The 19,854-nt window shown below is 44.7% G+C and overlaps 1 pseudogene; it reads left to right on the top strand.

Moving 5' to 3' along the window:
- LOC136171785 (heme transporter FLVCR2-like) overlaps window positions 1-19,854 on the top strand; it is a 35,853-nt pseudogene continuing 15,999 nt past the window's right edge.

Below are 19,854 nucleotides of genomic sequence, written 5' to 3' on the forward strand. Positions count from 1 at the left end.
ATGGAGAATGAAGATCCCAACCAGTGGGGGCACGATGGTACCCCTTCGCAGATACCCTCACTCAGGACAGAGGCCAGAGAGTCAGCTCAAGTCAGGAACTTAGGCAGACAGGTTGTGATCAAGGCGAGCAAGCGCCGGTGGGCGGCGGTCCTGGTGCTCAGCTGCTACTCCATGCGCAACGCCTTCCAGTGGATCCAGTATGCTGCCATCAATAACATCTTCATGAGCTTCTATGGGGTCAGTTCCTTTGCCATCGACTGGCTGTCCACGTGCTACATGCTGACCTACATCCCTCTGCTCCTGCCGGTGGCCTGGCTCTTGGGGAAGTTCGGCCTGCGGACCATCGCCCTCGCTGGCTCCGCTCTCAACTGCCTGGGGGCCTGGGTGAAGGTGGGCAGCCCGCAGCCACATCTCTTCCCAGTCACCGTGCTGGGCCAGGTCGTCTGCTCCGTGGCCCAGGTCTTCATCCTGGGTATGCCCTCCCCCATTGCTTCCGTCTGGTTCGGGGCTAACGAGGTGTCAACCGCCTGCTCCATAGCTGTCCATAGCAATCAGATGGGTAGAGGAGTGGACTGGACCTGTGATTTTTGAAAAGCTGTTTGTGTCAGACTATTCTGTGTCACTAGAATTTGGCAGATGTTTTTTGCCTGTCCAACCAGCTTTCTTTCTTTTTTTAAAAATTAATTAATTTATTTTAATTGGAGGTCAACCAGCTTTCTTTTTTTTAAAATTTATTTATTTATTTTAATTGGAGGCCAACCAGCTTTCTTAACGTGTAGCATCTCCCATGCCACATGGAAAGGCAGACCAGGGCCCTGGTGGCGCTCACCTGTTTGCTCGCCTTCTTTACACACAGCTGAAGCCGGGACAGCAGGAGCAGAGCTTGGCGTCTAACTCCTTCCCTGGGGATTAGAGTTAGGTCCAAGACGATGGAGTGGAATTCTTACTCTTAATATCCAAGGCCTAGAAACCATGGAAAGGCCTGGCAAGCTCATATCTTAATCCTTTGTCTTCCCTTCTGTTTTGGAAGAAAACCTCAAATTCTTTACATTTCAATGTACTTATAGCCCAGACAGACAGGCATGTTATGAATCTCATCTTTTAAAATTTAAGTAAAACAGATATAACATATTTATAATTTAAGCCTGTGTTAAATGTACAAGCTTACCAGTTATACATCTACAATTCAATGGCATTAGTTTCACAAATTTGTATATTAGCACTATATGTACGCAAGACTTTTTTTTAATCACCCCCAACAACTCTGTACCCATTAAATAACTCATCATTTCCCCCTCCTGACAGCCTCTGTAAGCTCTTCTACTTTCTGTCTCTATGGATTTACCTTTTCTAGGTACTACATGTAACCAGAATCATGCAATATTTGTCTTCTGAATCTGGTTTGTAAAATCTGGCTTTATTTTTTTTAATTCTAAAAACACTCAAAAATTTGTGATTATCTTACATTTTTCAATATCGTGGGTCAGATGAGCTTTCTAGTTTGAGAATTCTGGGGAAAGTAAAGTGCAACTGAATTACAATTCTGCTTTCTCCCTCATCCCGAAGCCCTCACCAAAGATACAGGCAGGTGGGTGAGCTCAGAGGATGGTGATTCTGGGAAGGAATCTAGACCAGTGCTCCCTCAGTGGTGACCATTTACCTCACCTGTGGGGCCAGGACAAACTACAGATGTCTGGGCCCCCAGGTGGACTTCCTAATCAGATCCTCTGGGGAGGGGCCCAGGCGCCTGTGCTCTCACCTGGCTTCCCAGGTGAGGGTCATGATCAGACTTAGAAGCAGTAGGACCGAGGAGCAGCGTGCCCTGGGACGGCGCCCTCCTGCCTGGAGCCAGGTTTGTATCAGGGCTGGTGTGTCTGTGCTACTGTTTGATGGTCCAGTTCCCAGGTGGAGGAGCTGGGAGGTCAGTCACTCTCCAGACTGAGGGGTGAGGATGGGTTTAGGGTGGGCCTGGTAATTCTGATTCATTTAAGCTTTCAAAAATATACTCAAAGCTCTAGGGGGCAGGGTTGGGGAGGCCCTGAAGACCTGTGAGGTGGAACCATAGCATAAGTGCACGCTAAATGGTAGCCTGCCAGGCCCCTCTGTCCACAGGATTCTCCAGGCAGAATACTGGAGTAGGTTGCCATGCCCTCCTCCAGGGGATCTTCCCAACCCAGGGATCGAACCCAGTTTCTTATGTCTCCAGCACTGCCAGGTGGGTTCTTTACCACTAGCGCCACCTGGGAAACCCCAGGAGCCATAGCAGAAACCCATAATCTCTGTTTCTTTGACCTTCATCTCAGTGCAGCGCGCAAGAGGAGGCTCTGGCTGGCTGGGGTTGACTTCTGTCCTGGCTGTGTTGCCTTGGCAGGCAGTCTTGAGGGCCCTGACAATTCTGTGAAATCAAGTCTATATCTTCAGCTTGGCATCCAGGGCCCCTCCTCCCTCGCCCTTCCCATCCAGCCTGTTTCTTGTTCTCTCCCAGTCTTTTCTCTTTTATGACCAGTCTGGCCCCCTAATACTCTCCTTGAAAATACACTGCTTAGAGTTTAAGGCTAAAGCCTCGGAGAGTGACCTCAGTAGATGGTGGACCATAAAGCTCCCTTTTTCTCCCATAGAAAAAACATTAAGTAAACTAGAAACTGCCTGAAATAACCTTCCCTATGGGGTTTCTGGAAATCAGCCCAAGATCTATGGCAACCTAGCAAATACCAAACCAAGAAAAAGCCACATTCAAAATAGTAGATAGTTTCATGGCTGTTTTACTCACCCATGCCCTGACCCCACCCACCTGCTGTGCTTCCCAATACCTGGTTCCTTTCTGCAAACCTAAGAGTGCAAACAGACCAAATTTACAGTGTTTCAATCCAACTGTATTCTATATAGTAACAATGAGCAATTCAAGAAGGAAAATAAACAATTTCATTTACAGTGGCATGGAAAAAAATTATTTAGGAACAAGTTTAACCAAGGAGAGGAAAAACTTGTACACTGAAAACTAGAAAATGTTACTGAAAGGATTAAAGTCATAAATAAATGGAAAGACATCCTATGTTCATGAATTGTAAGATTTAATATTGTTAAGGTGTTAATAGTATCCGAACAAGTTTGTAAATTCAGTGCAATCACTATCAAAATCCCAAGGATGTTCTTCAGAGATGAAGAAAAATGCATCCAAAAATTCATGTGGAAGCTTAAAGGACGCAGAGTATCCAAAACAATCTTGGCGATGAATCACAAAGTTGGAGGTCTCATGGCACGAGTGGACTTGAAGGGCAGTCCTTGCCCTTCTGTGTAATTGCTGAGTTTCCATGGATACTGGCCTTTGTTTCCCCATGGTTTGTGTTTCCCTGTCTTCCTTAACTTTTCTCCTGTCCTCATTCTTTCTTCCCCACCTTCTCTTCCGACTAAATGGGAAACTTGTCAAAGGACTGGAACTGTGACTAATACATCTTTCCCATATCTTAGGACTCTGGGCATAGTAGCCACTTACAAATGAATGGACAGATTAATAAATGGGCATTGCAAGCTGCTGGCACCATGGGACCCCCACCCAGCTCTGCAGGCAGCTGTGTGTGGAGCCTCCAACAGGAGACCTGCTCCCTTAGCGCATCAGCTTACTTATCTGTAACAAGAAATCCAGCTTTACGGGGTGGACACCCAAGTTCAACCAAGTGTGAAAGCCTCTGAACCAGATAAGCCTCCGAACCAGATAAGCCTCCACATACCTTCACTGAGTTCACATTCATTGTAGTCTCCATGGTTAGGAGTTGGGCCCTGGGACTGAGAATTTTCTCCTAAGAGCCTGGTGGTTTTAGTTTGGTAGCAGGTGGCACTGATCAGTGGTAGCAGATGGGAGCTGGTAGGGCTCTGATAGTCCTTGTAACCAAACTGCCTTTGCTCTCTCTGAACATCTTCTCTTTCTCCTTAAAGAAGAGATACCTTATTATTTGTCCCAGGATTGCTAGCAAAGTATTCTCATGCTACTCCGTAAGAATCCACGTCATTTTCTAGAGTGTCCCAACCCTGGCCCACATCTCTGTCCCTTGCAAGTAACCCGCAAGCTCTCTGTCCATCCAGTCTTTGTTTCTCCTTGAATTCTACTTGTCTTGGATTGCAACCCTTCCATCAGCCCCAGTTGACAGCAGGAAATTCAGCAAATGACAGGGAATGAAGGCTCTCAGCCCCTTGGTCTATCTCATAAAGTACAACCTCAGATTAAGGTCTATACTCTCCATTTCGAGGGCATGGTCTCTAACTACTATAGTCAGTTTTGGAAACTATGGTTTCATTGAAATGATGTACCACAGCCTTTACTTATTGATTGAAAAAAATTGTTTTTGAGCATCTGCTCTGTGCCAACCCACATTCTGAGCTCTAAGCATGCAATAGGGAATGGGAAAGAAAAGGTCCTTGAGTTCTCGCTTAAAGGAAAAGAATTAGACTATAAGGCCTCACTTATGGAGTGACCAGTGGTAGAAGAGTCAGTCCACTTAGGAGGGCAGGTGACCTCATGTAAGTAGGTCTTGAAACTCCCTAAATCCCGGGCCAGAGCTGTTGGTTTGGGGGGGACAGGATTCCTGTAGATCTCAGAGCAACATAACATAGCTGGGCTCTGCCGTTCTGCGTTGTGTAGTGAGTTGGGTGGACATCTTACCCCAGATGCAGCCTAGTGGCTTCTGGGTTTATTTTTGCTCTGCCAAGTGTGTGAGCCGGAATGACAAGTGATGCATGATGCAAGTATGGCTTCCTCCTGTCACCCGAAGCCCTCAGGCTGCATAGGGATGCATTTAACTGGGACATTGATCTGTAAGTGCTCGTGACCACTGCTCTTGAAACAGTGTTTGGATATCACCCCTGAGTTTGCAGAAAGGGCAAAAATCAAATCAAAAATAAATATTGAGTATCCTCATCTGCATCTCCATCCTTCATTCACCCCATTTTTTTAGATAAGAGAGTAACAAAACTAAGTACTTTAAATAAGAATCTTTACCTGTGTATGTAAATATTGACACTTTAACTTATTCAACTCAGAATCTGAAATTAGCACTTGATCAAATTAGCTGGACAACAGTTTTTCATCATCATTCACTTTGTTTTGGTTAAACACTTTCTTTTGAGGAAAATAAACCATACTGATTAGTGTCACAGGCTCTGGATTCAGAACTACAGTGTGTTTTAAACTCAAGCCCTATAACTATGTGACCCTGGATGAGTCATCTTTCTGCACCTCAGTTTCAACATCTCTGAAACTGGGATAGTGTTAAGTCCCTCTTTCTGGGGTTGCTGTGAGGATTGTGATACTTCATGGAAAGCTCCAGACATTTAACTGATTAGCATGCTTGTGTGGTAGACTCTAGAGGTAAATGTGAGACCTGCCCTCATGGGGTTGATAGTCTAGTTGAAGAGATAGATGCTAATTGAATAAGCATACAGATATAAAAGCACCTATGTGGGGACCCAACCTGAGCTGGGGGACCAGAGGAAGCTTCCCTGAGGAAGTGGGGCTTGAGCTCAGGCCTGAAGGATGTCTACATTTATGGTGAAATGGAGCTCTGAGGGCCTGCTAGTCTGAGCAGAGAAGCTGGTGCAAAAATCCTTGAGGTCCCCAGGCACAGGGGAGCCCTTTGGGTGTTTGAAACACAGAAAGGAGGCCTGTGTGACAGAGTCCAGGGAACAAGTAGTTGACTAAGGGCAGATGACTCCACATGTAGAAGTGTGTGTGTGTGTTTAGGATTTTGGGGTTTCTCTGATAGCTCAGTTGGTAAAGAATCCACCTGCAAGGCAGGAGACCCCAGTTTGATTCCTGGGTTGGGAAGATCCACTAGAGAAGGGATAGACTACCCACTCCAATATTCTCTGGCTTCCCTTGTGACTCAGCTGGTAAAGAATCCGCCTGCAATGTGGGAGACCTGGGTTTGATTCCTGGCTTGAGAAGACCCCCTGGAGAAGGGAAAGTCTACCCACTCCAGTGTTCTGGTCTGGAGAATTCCATGTACTGTATAGTCCATGGGGTCACAAAGAGTCGGACATGGCTGAGAGGTTTCACTTAGGATTTTTATCCCTGATTGAAAAACCCAAGGAAGCCACTGGAGTGTTTTAAGCAGGAGAGGTACATAATCTGACCACATTTTACAAATCTCACTGGCTAGAGAGAGGAGAGAGGCTGGGAATAGGGCCACACTGAAAACATAGGAAGGCCCATGCCAACCTTTTCTGAGACCATAGTCTCCTAGATTCCCTTGACATGTGTTATGAATTCCCTGCAACTGAAAATATAGGTACTCAGGACCCATTCTAGATCTGAAGGTTCATAGTGGGGTTGGAACTGGTGACCTTTGTCCCCAGGCCAGGTTGGGAAACACTGCTCTGGGTGGTGTAAAAATGAGGAAAAATTAACACCACTTTAAAGGAATTTATATAAAGTAAGTTCCCGAGGAACTGAGAATGCAACTTGGTTGTCTGAGTAATTGTGTATTTTGCCTACAACTATATTTTGTTGGCTCAGAAGGTTAAAAAATCTGCCTGCAATGTGTGAGACCTGGTATCAGTCCCTGGGTTGGGAAGATCCCCTGGAGCAGGGAATGGCTACCACCCCAGTATTCTTGCCACTTCAGAATTCCATGGACAGAGGACCCTGGCAGGCTACAGTCTGTGGGGTTGCAGAGTCAGACACAACTAAGCAACTAAGCACAGCCCTTACATCCATACATGAGTACTGGAAAAACCATAGCTTTGACTATGTGGACCTTTCTTGGCAATGTGATGAGTGCCTAGTAGATACTCAAAACTAGCCAGCCATCCTACCCTCTTTCCACTCCCACTGCACCCATCTTCTGCCCTTACCACTGGGAGTACAAGGTGATTTGTAGAAAGAATTTGGTCTCTAATGGGCAGACCTATGTGATTCTGCCAGCTTTTTGTAGACAAGGCCTGCCACCAACATCCATTCGTCCGTCTGTCCAGCCAGCCAACGTGACTGAGTTCCTGCTAAGGGACAGGCTTAGGAATTAGGATCTGGGTATATATAGAGCTCTGCACACTCACTGACCACAACTCTCAAGAAGCAGGGAAAATATATGTCCAGTGCAATCCCTATGTTTTTATTTCCACACTGGGCATCAAGATACCGCCAAAGCTGACTTCCTCCTGGATAAAAGTCACAGTGGGATGCAGGGAGCCGGCCTGAACGTACAGGCACCTTATGGCCCTAAGAGAGAACAAAGGGTCTCTCTTTGTCCTGCCGCCCCTTCTTGTTAAAGGATAGACTGGCATTTGTTTCCTTCAGGGAAAAAACACACCGGTGACCTTTTGCCTGTTTTTCTGGTGCTGATAAACTCGTCATGCTCAAAACCTGTTTTCCATCTAGATAATGTTCTATTGGTGAAGCCTGTTTTCTATCTAATGTTCTATTGATCTTAATCATGTTGGGCGCTAGGGTAATTAATGCTCTACTGATCTTGAGTGTGGGAATTTAAAACATCTGTAGCTCTGCACGTATGCAAACCCTCGATCTATTCTTAGTAACTCCTGTTAGCGTATATATAGGCGTGGTACTCTTCAATAAAGTCGGCGGAGTCAGACGCAAGCGGACTCCGTCCCTCTCAACCCCATCTTCCTGAGTCTTCTTTTCCTAGGTACTCTGATAATTGCGTCCTCGACCAGTTCGTTTGCCGGCAGGCTCCCGCAAGTGGGAGCATTGCTACCTGTCTCTGGCCAGAGCTACCTCGGGCCCCTGTGCTGGCTGCACACTGTGGCTGCTGGAAAGGGACCCACCCAGGCTTAGAGTGTGGACGGAGGACGGAGTGTGTCTCTGAGGGTTCAGGTGTGTAGTGTGGAACCAGCTGGGGGAACGTACCTGTCGAGGCAGAAGAGCACTGGGAAATAGGATACCCAATATCAGGGTCCCTTTGAGAATGACAGAATCCCAGAACCGTGAGTGATGTCCCATATCTTCCCTCATTCTTGCAAAACGGACCCTCTGGGAGTCCATTTAACTTCTAGATCTGCACCTTCAGAGCGCTTAGGAAACCAAAGAGGATGTGCAGTGGCCCAGCTTCCCAGCTGTGAAGGGTACATTTGCTCCCCTGTCTTTGGCTAGTTTTTATGCTCAGTGTCTTGGGGATCCGCAGTTAAGAAGCAGGAATCAGCTCTGACAGATTGCTGTAGGTGAGGATCAGATAAAGTGCTAAGGATGTAAAATACCTTCTCTCCTGGAGGATCCTGCTCACTCACACCTTTCTCATGACTCTTAGCCCTGAAGGACAATCCGGGTCTCATGGAGGAGTCATTTCCTGGAGATGCCAGGAGATTTGCTTTCTCAACTCTGTGTAACTCCAACCAACTCATGAAACCTCTAAATGTTAACCTCACTTAGCCTCCATTTGGTCCTCTAATAATAGGATTATAGTAGAGGATGACAAAGGAACTCTGAAACTATTAACATTCAATCATTTCAACCCACAAACATCTCCATTTGTGTTACCTTTCATATTTTTGTTTTAAATCTCCCTGCTCCCACTAGATTATATATTTCTCCCCATGAAGGCAGAAAAACTGTCATATGCATATCAGTACTCCCTAAGATATCTAGCAGAATATATCTCACACAGGAGATACATAAAGGTCTGTTTGATTTGTTGACTGTATACTCTGTACATTAGAAGATCCCTACATTGAGGCTATTGATGATAACTTTGTGAATATCCTGGAGCTGAAATCAGTAGTGGCTGTAATAGGCTGGAAACCCAATCATGATGATCAGCACATTGGCAGGTGATGAGTGGTGTTATAGTTGGCCTGAAAGCCAGTTTCTCCTCTACCTGCAGTTGCTTTCAAGTTCAGTAGAGGGAAAGTGGGACCCTAACACAAAGACTTACTCAACTTCATTCACTCAGAATCTGAGACTTGCCTGAGTAGCCATGCTGTTTTCCAATTTCTGCCTTGTTATTTCACGTGGCAGAAGGGTATGGGGAGTTGTATCACAGCTAATTCGTGAGTCAAGACATTTTTCACTTTGGAAAACCCAAGGCACGTTATCTGTCAGGTCACTGGAGTTTGAACTCCAGTGTAGATGTGAGATGTTTCAATTCGTTTGTATGTGTGTGTGTGTCCATATGTGTGTTTACAGCCAGTTTGCATGTCCCTTGTCCTGTGTGTGTAAATTTTTGTGGCAACCTGTAACTTCACACTATAGATTGTAAGTTACTAGGTTACTTACACAATGAACTTAAGCATCTTTGTCTGTAAACCTGTTAACAACTCTAGGCTTCCGTCTCTCACTGAATGCAAGGTCTTGGGGTTGTCGTGTGTAGAATTTTGCCCTCAACTGTTCTCTCAGCTCCAAGTTAACAGGTTCAGTGAAATCAAGAATTTAAATGGCAGGAAAAAAATCAACATTGTTTTATTATACCTTAGAGATGGGAGTATAGGAACCATTTTTCAGTAGTTTGCAGCTAGAGAAAAGCCTGTACTGAGAAAAATAACTTTATCAATGGTTATTGATAGGGAGGGTGATCAAGGGTGTGTGAGTCGAGTTGTGAGGCAACAGAAAGCTCTCCGATGTCTTTTTGTGGGGAAACAATCCCTGTTTGGGTTTTAAGAACTGGAAGTTGGGGATTATATTTCTCATTAGAAGTGTCTTAAATATATGCTATTACCTCTTGGTCATTCATATTACCATTGACTGTCTGTTATAGCTTGGAATTGCCCTTGGGTTCTTCATCCCTCCTGTCTTGGTACCCAACATTGACAACCCTGATGGGCTTGCCTACTACATGAGCATCTTGTTCTACATAACAGCAGGCGTGGCCACTCTGCTCTTCATCCTTGTCATCACTGGTAAGGGCATTGATTGATTCATGGGAGGCGGGGAGGCGGGCAGGTTCTGGGGACTTGGGTGAGGACTGTGTGAACATGCCCCGAGAACACCATTCTGGGTGCCATGTAGTCTGTACAATACATCTGCAGAAACAGCAGGCCTGGCTTCCAAGGGTCTTCAAGAGTTCTAGCCTAAGTAGTTGTTGCTGATCAGGGCAGGTTGGTCCTGTGCACTTTGCTAGCTGCTCAGTAAAGGTTTAATTGAAACTCACTGGTTCCCCAGTATTTCCTCATTAGAATTAACGGGAAGCCTGCTTATCCCCTTGACAAGACCCCAGTGAGCACTGATGATGTCACAGGCCCTGTGCTGAGTGTACTTGATCTCACTGACACCAACAGGGAGGTACTAATATCAATCTTACTTACCAAGAGCAAACAGTGACTTGAGTGGAGTTAAAGAAATTAGCTTTAATAATCTGCATTTCTGGAATAAAACAAAAAAGGATTGATCCACAAACACTAATACTCTCATAGATTCATCTGAGAATGTCTGGGGCCCATGTTTTTTAAATGCTTTTTAAAAATACACATCAGATATACTTAATATGGAAAGATCTAGAAAATACAAAAAAGCATAAAGAATGACCATTTACTTAACCTTATACCAGTCAATCCGAACCACCAACCCCAGAGAACTGCTATTAATTTTATATGCATATGTATTTAATCATTGAGATATTTGGTTGATGTAATTTATGTCCTCTTTTATCATCTGAGTGATATTACACAGACTATGGTAAATTCAGAAGGAGGGTAATAAAACTTTTCATTTTCAGGTTAGTTGTCTTCCTAATATCTGAAAGTACCTCCTCACACATTAAAGGTTCCAATCCTTCCTGCCAGTCCCATCTCCTGAATCAAACAGATTTATAATCATGTACTTCATCCAGCTGTTCACACTGTGTCATTCGCTCCCTGGGCTCCAGGGTGAAGAAGGGCTACCTGATGAGTTTTATTTTCATTTTTGGCCACACTGCATGGAATATGGGATCTTAGTTCTCCAAGCAGGGATCAACTTCTGCCCCATGAAGTGGCAGCACAGTGTCTTAATCAATGGACTGCCAGGGAAGTCCCCTGATGGTTTTTTAGAACTCATGGTATCTCTTGGACAGAGATATTGGTGTTCCTGGGAAGGTGACAAGCTTTGAGTCTATGCTTGAGAACAGGAAAGACCAATCTGAAAGGGACCATCTTACCTGGACAGACTTGAAGTTTCAAATTGCAATCTGCCCAGCTCCAATTTCTCATGTTTGTAAAAGATGAGGGCCAGGTTCTTTGCAGTTGAGATCCTAGAGATAGGACATTTCTGCTCTTTGGCATTTTACTCTTAAGCAAATATAGTAGCTGACTGAAAAGAATTGAAAAATCTTACCTGTACCGTTGGCTTGTGGTTGCCAAATCCCTGAGAAAATAGATGCTGTTGCAGAGGTTTAAAAATCCTCTTTCCTTGACTTCTTTCCCCTGATAGAAGGAGAGGTAAACAGGCAAGACCTTGGATGAAAGTTTCATAATAGTGGCAAGTTACCCAGGACTATTTCCAGAGAAGAAAGGAGCAGAGCTCTGAAGTCTGGGCTGGAGGTCTTTCTGGGTGGAGTGAGGACCCCTTTCATGTTCAAGAGAGTAAGCCCTATTTCTAGGGGTTCCTCTAGCCGGAGACCAGCTCCTGACCTTTCAGGAGTGTTCTCATGAAGGCTAGATGAGGCAGTATGATGTGCCGGGGTCCAGCCTCGGCAGGATCCAGGGGTACCCTCAGGATGAACGGCGTCGGCAAGAGAAGACAGCCTTTGTGAAGCCAAGTCTGTCTTTTACTTTTGGACAACAGTTTACATACCCTCACTCAGAATGTATCCAAGGTATGAGATGCTTACTCATGCTTACACAGGGTTAGTTTAACATTACATCAGTCTGTCCTTCAGGAAGAACAAGATGTTTTCTGCATTCTATTTCTATAGGAGATCTTTGCACATTATGTTCTGGCCTTGGGGCCTATAGACATTTTATGCAAGTCAGGTGAATGTAAACCTATTTGCCGTTTCTGTGGTGACCTTAACTGAAAAGTTGCAGTCTCATAGGGCAACAGTACAGCATGTCACAATATAGGAGAAGTATAACCTTGTTAACACAAAGGTCTATTCTTCTGCAGAAGTTATCAGTTGAATCTATCTAAGAGGTTTACCCTGGGGCTTTGGTGAGGCAGCCTCTGCCTAGCACTCCTGGCAATAATTAACAACCGTCTCATTGTTATCACATTAGGGCTAAGCTCTTATTTTTCTAGATCTATAACTATATTAACAATGGTTTCCACTGCACAACCTTAGCACATTAAGAGCAAAAACACAGCAAGCAAACGTTAACCCAATAACCACTTTTAGAATAATTTTTCTTGCGTTTTCTAATAGGGCTCCCTCACTCCCCATAGGGCTGTGTGTCTATTAGGGCCTTTATATGATCAGGTTCCTTATGCTGTTTTATGATTAAGGTATTATGAGCAGTCATGCATATTAGTACCAAGGGCATAAACGCATTTGCCAAACAAACTAAAACGTCAGCAAAGGAGTTTAAATTAAAACACTCCTTTCATCCTGGATAATCTCATAAGATATCACCACCTGGGAGACATATTGATTAAAGTTCTAAATTGATTCTTATTTGGAAAGAGATCAGGGAAGGCCTTCTGCCTGTGTCACAGAAATTAGGGAGTAGTCTGTTAAAGCAAGCATCAGAAAGACAGATATCATCTTTAAGGTGAGCACAGGGGGCAGCTTTTCGAAATCCCTGGGATCCTGATCTGCCTTGCTCATCAGGTTTTCTCCTCATGACCTTGTCATGGGTGGGATCTCGTGTGCTGGCTCCCGGCAATGATGGTTACATGGGCCCAATCAAACAACTAGTTAAACTGATGTGGCCCCCGGAGAACTAAACAACCGTCAGTGCAGTGAAATGGGTTGTACCAGCTGTACTGAAATCAGAACATAAAGAGGATGGTTTTCCCACTGTCCCTCCCCGGTCCTTCCTATCAGAGGCCCAGTCCTGCAGGAGCGTGTGTTAGTCCTCTGGCTTCTCAGGAGGCAGATGTCTGATTCACACTCAGAAATGATTCAAGGTCTCTCCAGTAGGAGCAGCTCCTTTCCCTTATTCAGGGTGTGTTTATCGGCAGCATGTGCCAGGCTCTGTGCTCAGCATGGGCAGCCCAGCCCTTTCCCTGGAAGGAGCTCTGGTGCTGAGGCCTTATCTGGGCTCACTAATCCCAGAACCTCAGCTCTCATTTCCTTTCTAACCCCGTGTTACTACAGAATTTCTTCAGTTCTCTGTGGTACATTGTTGTTGTTCAATTGCTAAGCTGTGTCCAACCCTTTGAGACCCCTTGGACTGCAGCACACCAGGCTTCCCTGTCCTTACATCTCCAGGAGTTTTCTCAAATTCATGTCCATTGAGTCAGTGATGCTATCTAATCATCTCATCCTCTGCCACCCTCTTCTCCTTTTGCCTTCAATCTTTCCCAGAATCAGTATCTTTTCCAGTGAGTCGGCTATTCCCATCAGGTGGCCGATGTATTAGAGATTCAGCTTCAGCATCAGTCCTTTCAATGAGTATTCGGGGTTGATTTCCTTTAGAATTGACTGGTTTAATATTCCTGCTGTCCAAGGGACTCTCAAGAGTCTTCTCTTGCATCAGCATTCGAAAGCATCAATTATTTGGTGCTCTGTCTTCTTTAGGGTTCAACTCTCACATCCATACATGACTACGGGAAAAACCATAACTTTGACTATACAGACCTTTGTCAGCAAAGTCATGTCTCTGCTTTTTAATATGTTGTCTAGGTTTGTCATAGCTTTTCTTCCAAGGAGTAAGCATCTTTTAATTTAATGGCTGCAGTCACTGTCTGCAGTGATTTTGGAGACCCCCCAAAAAAAAATCTATCACTGCTTCCCATTTTTCCCCTTCTATTTGCCATGAAGTGATGGGACCAGATGCCATGATCTTTGTTTTTTGAATGTTGAGTTTGAAGTCAAATTTTTCATTCTCCTCTTCCACCATCATTAAGAGGCTCTTTTTTCCTCTTCACTTTCTGCCATTAGAGTGGTATCATCTACATATCTGAGATTATTGGTATTTTTCCCAGCTCTCTTGATTCCAACTTGTTATTCATCCAGCCTGGCATTTCACACGATGCACTCCGTGTATAAGTTAAATAAACAGGGTGACAATATACAGCCTTATCTTATTCCTTTCCCAGTCTTGAACCAGTCTGTTGTATCATGTAATGATTTAACTGTTGCTTCTTGACCTGCATACAGGTTTTTCAGGAGACAGGTAAGATGCTCTGGTATTCCCATCTCTTTAAGAATTTTCCACAGTTTGCTGTGATCCACACAGTCAAAGGCTTTTACATAGTCAATGAAGCAAAAGTAGATGTTTTTCTCGAATTCTCTTGCTTTCTCTATGATCCAACAAATGTTGGCCATTTGTTCTCTGATTCCTCTGCCTTTTCTAAACCCAGCTGTACATCTGGAAATTCTCAGTTCAAATACTGCTGAAGCACATCTTGAAGGATTTTGAGTATAACCTTACTAGCACGCCAAATGAGCACAACTGTACGGTAGTTTGAACATCCTTTGGAACTGCTGTTCTTTGGGATTGGAATAAAAACTAACCTTTTCCTTTCCTGTGGCCACTGCTAAGTTTTCTAAATTTGTTGACATATTGAGTGTAGCACTCTGACAGCATCACCTTTAGGATTTGAAATAGTTCAGCTGGAGTTCCATCACCTCCACTAGCTTTGTTTATAGTGATGGTTTCTAAGGGCCACTTGACTTCACACTCAGGATGTCTGGCTGTAGGTGAATGACCATACCATCATGGTTATCTGGGTCATTAAGACCTTTTTTGTATGGTTCTCCTGTGTATGCTTGCCACCTCTTCTTAATCTGCTTCTGTTAGGGCCTTTCTGTCATTTGGGTTTCCCTGGTAGCTCAGGCGGTAAAGCATCTGCCTACAATGCAGGAGACCCAGGTTTGATCCCTGGGTCGGGAAGATTCCCCTGGAGAAGGAAATAGCAACCCACTCCAGTATTCATGCCTGTAAAATCCCATGGACCGAGGAGCCTGGAGGCTACAGGCCACGGGTCGCCCATCCTTACAAGAAATGTTCCCTTGAGCTCTCCAATTTCCTTGAAGATATCTCTAGTCTTTCCCATTCTATTGTTTTCCTTTACTTCTTTGCATTCCAGTTAAGAAGACCTTCTTATCTCTCTTTGCTGTTCTCTGGAGCTCTGTATTCAGTTGGGTGTATCTTTCCCTTTCTCCTTTGCTTTTTTATTTCTCTTCTTCCCGCAGCTGTTTGTAAAGCTTCCTCAGACAACCGTTTTGTCTTCTTGCATTTCTTTTGGGTGGTTTCAGTCACTGCCTCCCGTACAGTATTACGAACCTCTGTTCATAGTTCTTCAGGCAGTCTGTCTACCAGGTCTAATCCCATAAATCTATCCATCACCTCCACTGTAGACTCATAAGGGATTTGATTTAGGTCATACCTATATGATCTAAATTTAAGCCTGATTTTGCAATAAGGAGCTGCTGATCTGAGCACAGTTAGCTCCAGGTCTTAGAGTGTAGAGAGTTTCTCCATCTTCAGCTGCAAAGAATATAATCTGATTTCAGTGTTGACCATTTGGTGATGTCCACATGTAGAGTCATCTCTTGGGTTGTTGGAAAGGATGTTTGCTATGACTTGTGCATTCTCTTGACAAAACTCTGTGAGCCTTTGCCCTGCTTCATTTTGTACCCCAAAGCCAAACCTGCCTGTTACTTCAGGCATCTCTTGACTTCCTACATTTGAGGTACATTATACCTTGATTCAGGGCTTCCCTTAGAGCTCAGTTGGTAAAGAATCTGCCTGCAATGCAGGAGACCTGGGTTTGATTCCTGGGTCGGGAAGATCCTCTGGAGAAGGACATGGCAACCCACTCCAGTATTCTTGCCTTGAGAATCCTGTGGACAGAGGAGCCTGGCAGACTACAGTTCATGGAATTACAAGAGGCGAACATGACTTAACAACTAAACCACCACTACCATTCCTTGATTATTTTGGGATTCCTTGATCCTTGGACACTATCTGGGAGGCTCAATGATCACAGTCATCCAAAGGCCATTAAGAAAAGAGCAATCAAAGGACCAGTCACTCAGCTACAGGCAGTGAAATGCAGCTTCAACAGAGGAGGCTATAAAGGATTTAATTGAATAAGTAATATTTCCTTATGGAGTCTGAGCCCTTTCTCAGAAGAGCGAATCAGCTCTTGTCCATGTGTCAGCTCTGCAGGAGTGGGACCAAGGGATTTGCGAGGATCCCTCTGTTTCTTTCCTTTCAGTATTCAAGGAGAAGCCTAAACATCCCTCCAGCAGGGCCCAGTCCCTGAGGTATACTTTGGCATCCTCTGATGCATCGTACTTAAGTTCTATCGTCTGGCTCTTCAAAAACCTCAACTTCCTCCTGCTTGTCATCACCTATGGTAAGATGCACATGTGTCCAGGAGTGTACTTAAACTGAAAGTGTGAGAAAAGAGGCCTGATGTGTCTGTATTAGGGGCATTTTTCTGTAAAAATTATTTATCTGAAATTGAAATTTAACTGGATGAGCTGTTTGCTTTTGTTTTACCCTTAATCTGGCAGACTCATTTAGAGGGGACGGGGTTTAAAGGTAGAATTTGTGCTTGATGTTGCTAAAACAGCACAAGAGTAATAAACTGCCTCCTACTCTAGTAAAATACCTCCCCTCCTCCAAGTTTGGAACTGCAGGAAGACACAGGGCTGGAACCAGATTCTCTGCAGGTCTACCAGAGTCTAGAGTTGGGCAGGTCCTGTGATGAGAATCAGCCACGGGGCCGTGGTTGGGTTGAGTAAGAACCTTCTTTGGCTTCTTCTCTGAGCATCTCCAGAGATGCTCTCCTTGCTCTCCCGTGGCTTCCTCTGTCTGCATCGATGGCTACCAACTGCCATGTTAAAGGAGCTGGTGAAAGGCTCCTCTTCTGGAGAGGGTCCTCTAAGGGAATACTTCCCCCGTTACCACCCCAAGCCCACCCTCCAGCTATGGCTCTGGAAAATCTGTTCAGGGTTGGGCATCTGAACTCAGAGCCTCAATCCGTGTCCTGAGGACACCTGCCCCTGGGGCTCTTAAGGCCTTTACACCGCCCTACATGGGCCTCGGAGGGGCTGTGTGCCCTCTCAAGATGCTGGCTTCAGGGTGGGTAGCAAATCCTTCCGGGATTCCCAGGAGCTTTGCTGAGGTCAGACTGGCCTTTTAAATCAGAGTTTACTCCAGGTTCAGGAAGGACAAAAGGGAAATGAGCACAGAGTACCCAGAACCCAGAGATGAGATCTGGGGTCAGAGTTTTCCACTCTGGCCTGATGGTAGAGTTCCTGGGTTGTGGCTGGTGTGTGCCTGGATTTCCTGCCTCTCTTCTGGAAAGTCAGATTCAGATAGTCTGCGAGGGCCTGGGAATCTGCTTTCACAAGCATTGTGGGAGATTCTAGCTTGCAGCAAAGTTGAGAACTTCTAATGCTGGTGGGTTGTAGGTGATTCTAAGGGTCTTGAAGCCCCTTCCCATCTCAGTTGCCTCCACGTTAACCCTGGCCTCTCACAGCCTGGGCTTGCTCAGTCATCTTCCTATCTCTAAGGCCATTCATTCCAAAAGTTAAGAAATGCAAAGGGTTTTTGTGTGTGTATGTTGTTTTGTTGTTAAAATGTGGATTCTTGACCTCATTTCAGGAGAATCAGATTTAGTAGGTCCAGGGTAGAGCTTTGAAATCTGCAGTTTTAGACTCTAAGTGCTTCTAATGCTAGTGATCACTGGATCACAGTTTAAAGAAACTGGTTTTGACAGAAAAAGACAAGACCCTTCTGCCTTTTTAAAGCCCACCCCCTTAGTGACCCACATTTCTCTCACGTGGCTGATACCAGGAATGACCTGATGGGCAGCCTCTGAAGGGTAATCACATTTTCCTCACAGGAATATGGCCCTGACCTGGCAGGCTTACCTTGCTGGGGATAATCATGTCTGAATATAACACATCACCAACATTCATGTAGGAGAGGAACTTGAGGAGGAACTAGGACTCAATTACTGTTTCGTGACTGCTTTTCCTTTGTTTCTGCATTCCCCCACTTTCCTTATTAGTAACTGCTCATGCCTGCTCTTTGGAACTCAGGGAAGGCCTAGGAGACAAAGCCTTTTCCTTATAAATAAGACAGAGGACAAAGAAAGGATTTTGTGCCTGCGAGAGCCCCATTTGACTCCTGCTTGCTATCCTTCACACCATCTTTCTCATCCCCTTCCCGCCTTAGCCTTGATTCAGTCTCCTGTCTGGCTGGGAGTGGGGAGTAGTTATTGATAAGCTACATGAGTTTAGTTGAGCCCCTTGGTCCTAAACTTGAGCTTTATAAAAAGTATCTGCTGCTGCCATCATCCTCACCATTGTCATTAACATCATTAACATGAAAAGGAGGGTGGGAGGCCCTTCTCCTTGGGATCAGCTTCTGTCTCTTAGTCACTAAGTCACTGTATGACTTTGGACAACTGGCATCATCCTCTAAGGATACAGATTCCTACTGTATGTTGTAGGTGCTCCATTCATTTGCTGGATGAATCGACGTGATTAGGAGAGGCAACTAAATGTTCTTTAGGGTCCTTTTAGGTTTTAAACAGAAGACTTTGTGTGATTTTTGAATCCAAGAAGAAAGTTGGAGGGATAAGGAAAGAGGAGAGACACCTCCAGCAGAGAGAATGTTGTCAGAGGTCTGGAGGCTTCTGGGGACTGGAGGAGGTGGAAGGCGTCCAGTAGTCCCACTGAACCCTTGGGCTGGGGCAACCCTTAAGAGGGATGTGGATGGTTCTGACCTGTAATACTTTAGCGAATAGGCGATACAGCGTACCTTCCAGTAATACTTTCTGGAGCCTGTGTTACCAGGACAGGATAAAGGGATCAGAGGAGAATGGTGTGTGGCTAAATGCCGGAGCCTGCTGGCAAACAAACTGGTCAAGAACGCAATTACAAGAGTACCTAGGAAAATAAGACTCAGAAAGATGGGGTTGAGAGGGACGGAGTCCGCTTGCGTCTGACTCCGCCGACTTTATTGAAGAGTATCACGCCTATATATACGCTAACAGGAGTTACTAAGAATAGATCGAGGGTTTGCATACATGTAGAGTTACAGATGTTTTAAATTCCCACACTCAAGATCAGTAAAGCATTAATTACCCTAGCACCCAACATGATTAAGATCAATAGAACATTAGATAGAAAACAGGCTTCATCAATAGAACATTAACTAGATAGATATACATTAACAAATGCAGTGGCCAAAGGTTATTTCCACAACCCCATCGGGTATTATTAGGAGTTACCCATTTTATACCAAGATTATTGTTCCTAGTCTGACCCAGGCCACACAAAGGACTTATTAGTATCAAACGTCACATCTATCACAATTTTACATTTGTAGGTAGGTAACAGTCCCATATGTTTCATCAGGTTTTCTGGGAGTGTTCGGTCTTCAAAATGTTGATATGAGTCTTTTGCTCCCAGCAAATGTCGGCAGGGGTCAGTAGCTGTCCTTTTTCATGGGTCATCCAGAAATATTCATCCCAAACTTGATAATAATCTCCTTCAAATCGATCAGGAACGATTAATTACTGCACACGCTAATGTAAGAACAATATAGGCCAATAAAGCATGATTAAGATAATTTCGAGGTAAAAGAGGGTAGAGCTCCCCCTTTTGTATTTTTTATAGTTGCAACTTCAGGGTCTGATTGGCGTGCTCGATGATGCCTTGGTCCTGGGAATTATATGGAATTCCAAGGAAATGTAACCAGGGCCATTGTCGGTTTTTATAATTTTTGGTGTACCTAAAATAGAGAAGGCATACAGACAATGTGAAATGGAATGTTTTGCAGCTTTGCCAGTTTGTAGGGAAGCCACGA

Source organism: Muntiacus reevesi, chromosome 7, assembly GCF_963930625.1.
Source record: "Muntiacus reevesi chromosome 7, mMunRee1.1, whole genome shotgun sequence".
NCBI lineage: Eukaryota > Metazoa > Chordata > Mammalia > Artiodactyla > Cervidae > Muntiacus > Muntiacus reevesi.